Source organism: Capra hircus, chromosome 14 (genome assembly GCF_001704415.2).
Source record: "Capra hircus breed San Clemente chromosome 14, ASM170441v1, whole genome shotgun sequence".
In the NCBI taxonomy this organism is placed as follows: Eukaryota; Metazoa; Chordata; class Mammalia; order Artiodactyla; family Bovidae; genus Capra; species Capra hircus.
This window is the reverse complement of record NC_030821.1, coordinates 5,790,141-5,797,533: the sequence shown is the minus strand read 5'-3', so window position 1 is coordinate 5,797,533 and position 7,393 is coordinate 5,790,141.

The window sequence follows — 7,393 nt, the reverse complement described above, 5'->3', positions numbered from 1 at the left end:
GCAGCACTGCCGCGGCGCAGCCCCATCCTACACTTACACGTTTGTGACTAACACTGTTTAGGCCCCAGGGAAATGTCTTTTCACATCTTTTTCCTCGGTCTTCGAAATGCTGTGAGTATTTGCAGACAGTCCTATTGCCAACAGCTGGGAATGAGAGCACGTCAGAAAGGAGTGGAAGAACCTAAGGGAAAAAGACAGAAAACAATAACATTCTGTACAGCAATTATCTTCAATTAAAAACTAAGTAAATTTTAGAAATTTAAGCAGATACGTAGATATTAAAGTACATGATTACAGTAAAATTTGAAAAAAAAAAAACAAAAACCAACCACAACTGCTAATTAACTTTCCAAACCCTTTCAGAAAGCATGAATACCAAAAATTCTTGTGTAGTGAAGTAATGTTTCCCAGTATGCCCTGCGTATTTTTTCTGTTTTGATTCAGAAAAATTGTTTGGAACCTGAGGAACAATAATTGCAGGTGGGCCCTGAGGAACATTTTTAAACAATTTATATTTACTTCTAAATTTGTATGTAAGTAGATCTCAACACAACATATGAAACAATATCAATTCTTTATATTTTACATTTTATGCCTAATAGGCAATCAGGCCCAAAATATAAAATTAAAAATAGCTTTCCTTCTTTGACAAAAATGTAATAAGATTTAATTAAAACTTTGAAAATGAAATTCAAACGTTTGCTTTATTTATATAATTAAAATTTTTTATGTTCTTTAGTCACAAATTGAATTTTCCTGCTTAATTTTAATAGATAACTCTAAGCATTTTAGAAACAGTAGAACACTTCTGAAAACATGAATCAAGATTTTAATCTTTATATTTATTTTATTATATTTTTTGATAAATACATATTCAAATTATGAGCTCACTGAATACAATTTTATTACATATACACATACATTATTCTTTAGATCGTTGAGAATGAGGACAAGTTGAAAGTAGGACAGCAGGTTGAAATTACAAGACAAAGACCCCCCAAATAAAAAATCTGAAAATAAAAATGAAGCAAAAAATCTCCTAAAAAACAGACTGCTTAAATGTTTAAAAACCAGAAACAATGAGAGTCAAGAACAACCCATGTAAAATTCATGAAAACACATTTCATATTCTTTATTTAATGAAGATTTAGTGATTAAAATAATAAAAGCAAGCAGGAAGATTATTTTCATCTAATTCACAACATATACATAAGTCATGAAATCTGTGCAACTCATATTCTTTGCTAAATAAAGATTTAACTACTAATTTAGACAAAGGCCATATAGGTAAACCTCCCTTTGTACTCTTGCTGTGGCTTCATAAGTGTTCATAAAAACGGGTTCATAAATATTATTTATTATTTTTCTTCATAGAACTTGTTACAAAATGGCATGTTTGTTTATGAAAAGTCTCCTGATAGATTTTTAGCTCGATAAGAACAAAAACTTTATTTTCTTCATATTGCCATCTATTCAAATTCTAAAACAATGCCTGACCCAAAGTATGGGTTCAATAAATTTTTCTGAGCTTGGAATTCTAAGACATTAATAGTCTTAACTAAGGAACACATGGGATTCCACAGAGATGTCTGTATAAACCTCTGGGAGACAACTGGGGAAATGGAAAGCAAAGTGCAAATCACAATATTAGCTGGTCTTATGACAAATATTTTAGCCTGTGCTAAGGTTACCATTAAGACTTTAACTAAATTTTGTGTAACCTAGCACTTTGTGCAAAGTATTGTCTTGGGTGATGTGGATTCAAGGAGCAATAAGACATGATTCACTTTACTGTAGACTGTATTAATGTCAAAATGCTTGCTGCCCCTCTTTACTAGGTCTGCCTTGACAGGTGATCTGCTTTAGCTAAGAAAATGTGAGTAGCAGCGACTTGCAGCAATTCAGAACAGAACCACCAAGAGTCATCCTATGGCTCCACTCTTGCTCTTTTCCCCTGCTACAAATTGGTCTGTCCCAGATAAGGGCAGTCCTTCAGCCTATATCCTGAAACAAACATGGCCTTAGGCAGAGTTGAAGCTGAACTGCAAAGAGTTTGTACCATGAGCAAGAATTAAGCTGTTGCTGTTGTAAAGCAGTGGTGTGCTGGAGCTGGCTTGTAGGAAATGACTGTGCTCATCTCCTCTCAAACCTGCATCAGGTGATGCCACATTAGTAGCCTAACACTGGTGAAGGTGGGACAATTTACATTCTGAAAATTAGCAAATACTACACATCAAGACTTTTATTCCTGAAGAACTTGCTATATGTTTATCAGTACTCCAGTGTTTGAAAGGAGAAGGCAGTGGCACCCCACTCCAGTACTCTTGCCTGGAGAATCCCATGGATGGAGGAGCCTGGTGGGCTGCGGTCCATGGGGTTGCTAAGAGCCGGACACAACTTCACTTTCGCTTTCACTTTCCTGCATTGGAGAAGGAAATGGCAACCCACTCCAGTGTTCTTGCCTGGAGAATCCCAGGGATGGGGGAGCCTGGTGGGCTGCCATCTATGGGGTTGCACAGAGTCGGACACGACTGAAGTGACTTAGCAGCAGCAGCAGCAGCAGCAGCAGTGTTTAAAGAAACTGATAGTTGAGATTGCTCATTACCACAGCACAACTTAGCCTAAGCTGTCTGATTCACTGTTCTCCAACAGTTCATAACCTATGGTAGACATTAATAGGATAAAACGGGACAGCATTATACACTTGAACTGCATGGGTTTGAACTGTGCAGACACACTCTCGTGTGGATTCTTTTCGTTAGTAAATCTCAGTACTGCAAGGGCCATGTCTGGTTGCATCTACAGATGCAGGGGAATTGCTGACACACAGGGCTGACTACAAGTTATGCACAGATTAATCCCCCAAGTTGTTCAGGGGTCAACTGTCGAAAGTGCTACATTAAGGCACGAACAGGATTTTATGGGTTTCAGAAGCTGTCAAGCACCTGAGGTGTTATCCTACTTGCAAGCCCACAGGTTAGTCTCCTAGTTTCATGGCTGCTGTCAGAGGATACCCGGATCAGACATAAAAGACTGCATCAATCACAGTACCAAAAGCAGCATGAGGTTCCTCTTTTTCCCAAAGTCACAGGGGAAGTGGAGTGGCCTGGGGAAGATACTGCACATGCCACAAGTTTAAAACCACAAGCTTAAGAAACTGGAATCTTTTTTTAATGCACTACAATCGAACCTCCCCAGTTTTTGTTCTGGAGGAAGACACGATTTTATTTTGACAATAAATAAATCTGTATTCTCTAATGGGAGACACCACTATCCTCCAAGGCTGTTTGCTCTACACACATTCTTGAAAACACCATCCAGAACAAAGGCCATCCGTGGCTCCACTCAGAAGTGCAGGGAAATAGGAGACACCTGGAGATTTGTCAGGAGAAGGCAATGGCACCACACTCCAGTACTCTTGCCTGGAAAATCCCATGGACAGAGGAGCTTGGTAGGCTGCAGTCCATGGGGTCGCTGAGTTGGGCACGACTGAGCGACTTCCCTTTCACTTTTCACATTTCATGCATTGGAGAAGGAAATGGAAACCCACTCCAGTGTTCTTGCCTGGAGAATCCCAGGGACAGAGGAGCCTAGTGGGCTGCTGTCTATGTGGTCGCACAGAGTTGGACACTACTGAAGCGACTTAGCAGCAGCAGCAGTGGCGGCAGAGATTTGTCTCCCCGAGTGGATACAATCCCTGAAGAGCACCTTGCCTCCAAAGGAAGGTATGTCTTAGCATCTCCCCTTCTTGTTGTTCAGTTGCTAAGTTGTGTCTGACTCTTTGAGACCCCATGGACTGCAGCATGCCACGCTTCCCTATCCTTCACTATCTCCTGGAGTTTGCTCAAACTCATATCCATTGAGTCGGTGATGCCATCCAACCATCTCGTCCTCTGTCGTCCCCTTCTCCTCCTGCCCTCAATCTTTCTCAGCATCAGGGTCTTTTCCAGTGAGTCAGCTCTTCACGTCAGGTGGCCGAAGTGTTGAAGCTTCAGTTTCAGGATCAGTCCTTCCAGTGGATATTCAGGGTTGATTTCCTTTAAGACTGATTGGTTTGATCTCCTTGTTGTCTAAGGGACTCTCAAAGGTCTTCTCAACATCACAGTTGAAAAGCATCAATTCTTCGGTTCTCAGCCTTCATTATGGTTCAACTCTCACATCTGTACATGACCACTGGAAAAACCATATCTTTAATTATACAGATGTTTGTCAGCAAAGTGATGTCTCTGCTTTTTAATACGCTGTCTAGTTTGGTCATAGCTTTTCTTTCAAGGAGTAAATGTCTTTTAATTCATGACTTCAGTCATCATCCACAGTGATTTTGGAGCCTAAGAAAATAGTCTGTCATTGTTTCCATTTTTTTCCCCATATATTTGCCATGAAGTGATGGGACCAGATGCCATGATCTCAGTATTCTGAATGTTGAGTTTTAAGCCAGCTTTTTCACTCTCCTCTTTCACTTTCATCAAGAGGCTTTTTAGTTCCTCTTCACTTTCTGCCATAAGGGTGGTGTCATCTGCATATCTGAGGTTATTGGTATTTCTCCCTAGAGTCTCTCTGTAGAGTAACACATGATAGCATATTTTCCCCCTTCTTTCTTTGATTTTCTGGTCCTAGACCTTTGTGAGATCATTGAAGTTAATGCTGTAACAATTTGAGGGGTTCATTGTGGATGGTGGTCTTGTTGTTCCTCTGAATGACAGTGTAAATACGGGTGAGCAGCTGGTCAGGCTCTGCACTTGGTTGCATCTGAGAAAAATCCTAGACTTTTCACTCACTAACCCTTCAAACAAGCTTCAGGACAATAATGCATGTGTAATGAAAGCGTCCTGTGCAGCATTAACAGAGAATTTCTTCATTCTTGGTATTTCCTGAGGTTTACTTTCTTGTCCTGGGCTTTCATCATTAGAGCCAATATGAGTTGGAGTTTTCAGCCTAGAATTAAAAAGTCAGTAAAACTGCTTATCTTTAAATTTCCAAATGGAAAGTTAACATCTCTAATAGAGACAATAACCTGAAAAGCTGAAGACCAGACTAGAGAAACTGTCTTCTCACAGTGGAGGCCTCTGAGCATCATGGAAGGCATTGGCTTGGGCCCGTCTTTATGTCCCATCTTTACCAAGGAGAAGAGGAGATCAAGGAAGAGGCTGAAATTTTGCACTGAGATTAAGTTCCGAGTTTACTTCTTTTCAAATCAAAAGTGTCTTGAATTACTTTGGTAGGCAAATTTATACTTTTCCTCGATTAGTGGACATGGGTACTTAGGTACTAATTCGTATTCAATTCTAGAGAAGGGAACGAAGCCATATTTGGAGCATCTGAGAGTTTTTTGACTGTTCATTTCAAATCTGCTATCCATGGGAGGGGGCTGGCACACTGCCACATAGAATGTATTCAATTAGCACTGTTTATTGTTACTAACTGGAGAAGGCAATGGCACCCCACTGCAGTACTCTTGTCTGGAAAATCCCATGGACGGAGGAGCCTGGTGGGCTGTAGTCCATGGGGTCGCTAAGTCGGACATAACTGAGCAACTTCACTTTCACTTTTCACTTTCATGCATTGGAGAAGGAAATGGCAACCCACTCCAGTGTTCTTGCCTGGAGAATCCCAGGGACGAGGGAGCCTGGTGGGCTGCCGTCTATGGGGCCGCACAGAGTCGGACACGACTGAAGCGACTTAGCAGGAGCATTGTTACTAATGGTATTATGCACATACATTTACAAAGCCTTGGGGATAACTGAGAAGTGTCTGGAATCTGTTTCAGGTGTACCCTGCTTCATGCTTTTCTCCTTTCGTGTTGCTTCTGATCTCTCACTCCCTTATTTAGTAACTAATTCTCTCTAGAGTGTTAATAAGTGTTAGTTGATAGATTTACTCTTCCCAAGAATATTTTTCAATTGCATAAGACAACCAAACACAAAAGCCTTTCAAGACTCAGAAAGAATGCACGTCTAATTATGGGGTGCAGCATCTCACACTAGCCGTGGAGATACTTTAGAGCAGAGCACTTGCTCTTCTCAAATTATATGTCAGAACTGTCTGTCTGCTTGCTTTCTTCCAAAATGCACAGGTTAGTGCAGGAGGATTCTCAGAGTGCTAAATTCAAGTAGAGTGTAAGAGCAGAGATTTATGTTTCTCCTGGCAGACTTTTAAGGAGAATTATTTTGGCCGAGTTTCCAAATTCCCTCTTCATTCCCACTACTTCACAGGCCTGAAATTATACCTTTTGATGTCAATCTTCTCCAACAATGAATGGCAATAGATTTGAAAATATTACTAGTGATTTTTATCATTGACATTTTTCTGCCTTGAGATCTGTCCAATGAAACCTATTGATACTTATACTGGCTCCACGGGGACCCTCATAAACAATTTATTCCACTCTGTTTTGCAGAATGCTTAGCCTTACAGCCACTGTTCCAAAAGAGGGATGCTGCTTAATTAGTCTACTTCTTAAATGTTGATTTTTGGACTAATATCTTTCAAAAAAAAAAACAACTCTTCAAAAATGAGTCTCAGCTAACAACTTAATTTTAGCTCATTTTTTCCCATTAAATCATCTACTGTTTCCTATATCTTTATGGGAAGATACATTAAAAAAATCTGAATTTTTATAGAAAGAATTTTTAAAAAAACAACTGTTCTTTTTCTATTCCAAAGAAACCCTTAAATTCTGCTTGGCTTTGATCCCAATGATCAAGCCTTCACAGATAAGTTTTAAAAATCTGTCTTTCTCTATAGAAATTTCTATTATAATTAACTTGAGTGTGCTTTCATTCTCATTCCATTGAGTTTGAAAGAAAAATCATTTAATATTTAAAATTACTGTGGAATACTTTCTTCTCTGAAGTGTCTGGAAACAGATTCTCCAAATTCTACATAAAGATACATCCTTATGATGGAGGGGAAACATATATACCTATGGCTGATTCATATTGATATATGGCAAAAACCATCACAATATTGTAAGTATCCTCCAATTAAAATAAATAAATAAATTTTAAAAAGAGAAATCATTAACAACACAGGGCTCCCTGTTTCCTTGAGAGCCGTTTGTATATTTATAGATCATTTCTTAGTAATGTTTTAGCATGCTATGAGTTTAATAAATGTTTCTTATATTTATAAAAAAAGAGATACATCCTTGTAAAACCATCAGTGTGAAAGTTCTATGCACTTTTTCTTTTTTTAAGAGTGAGATCATGTGTCTACATATTCCTAGATATGTAGTGTCTAGCATATGGTAACAGGTATATTTTTAAAACTGAGCAAAATTTATACTTAAAAAGAACTTTTTTGTTAAAATGAAAATCAAGTGCCTTTATTCACATGGCTACTTCTTAAGAATGTACAGTTTAGTTGAGGCTGCAATGCAGCCAGCTGGCATGCT